Source organism: Colobus angolensis, unplaced genomic scaffold, assembly GCF_000951035.1.
Source record: "Colobus angolensis palliatus isolate OR3802 unplaced genomic scaffold, Cang.pa_1.0 Scaffold534, whole genome shotgun sequence".
NCBI lineage: Eukaryota > Metazoa > Chordata > Mammalia > Primates > Cercopithecidae > Colobus > Colobus angolensis.
The window spans coordinates 571,124-572,264 of NW_012118866.1; positions in this window are offsets into that span (position 1 = coordinate 571,124).

Here is a 1,141-nt window from a genome sequence, read left to right on the forward strand (position 1 = left end):
TCATCTTTCTCCGGTACTGAATGCTTTCTGCCCTTGGACACCTTCAGCTTTTGGACTCCTGGACTTACACCAGTGGTTTGCCAGGGCTCTTGTGCCTTCTGCCACAGACTGAAGCTGCAGTTTTTCCACTTTTGAGGTTTTGGGACTCAGGCTGGTTTTCTTGCTCCTCAGCTTGCAGACGGCCTACCATGGGACTTCAGCTTGTGATTGTGTGAGCCAATACTCCTTTATTTATTTTATTTTATTTTTTGAGATGGAGTTTTGCTCTTGTCACCTATGCTGGAGTGCAATGGCACAATCTCGGCTCACTGCAATCTCCGCCTCCCGGGTTCAGGCGATTCTCCTGCCTCAGCTTCCCTAGTAGCTAGGACTGCAGGCATGCACCATCATGTCTGGCTCATTTTGTATTTTTAGTAGAGACGAGTTTTCACCGTGTTGGCCAGACTGGTCTTGATTCCCTGACCTGAGGTGATCAGCCCACCTCAGTCTTCCAGATTGCTGGGATTTCAGGCTTGAGCCACCACGCCTGGCCCAAAACTCCTTAATAAACTCCCTTTCATGTATACATCTATCCTATTAGTCCTGTCCCTCTAGAGAACCCTGACTAATACACCAGGCATGATGGCATGAGCCTGTAGTCCTGGCTACTCTGCAGGCTGAGGTGGGAGGATCGCTAGAGCCCAAGAGTTAAGAGTTTGAGGCTGCAGTGAGCTATGTGATCCAGCCACTGCACTCCAGCCTAGTCAAGAGAGACCTCGCCTCCAAAAAAAAAGTATAATCATCCCTTCTTGAAATCAATGTAATTGATAGTTTATATTCTAGGATGTATTTATCAATTGCAGTACATCTCAATTTGTACTAAGCCTTGTTTCAAGTACTCACGAGCCCCATGTGGCGAGTGGCTATTGTGTTGGACAGTTCAGACATAGAAACCACTCTCAGCATTTCAGCATTAGAGTATTTTCTTTTACTTTTTTTCTCTTTTCTTCCTTCCTTCTTTTTTTCTTTGAAAACATATTAATTGGGTAAGCTGGATTTTGAAGGAAGTGGGGAAAATTCATATTCTGAGAGTCTCTAGTTTTAAATTTTAAGTGTTTCCAGTACAGCTCTCCTTTGTTCATTTGCTTTTAAGGGTTTTTTT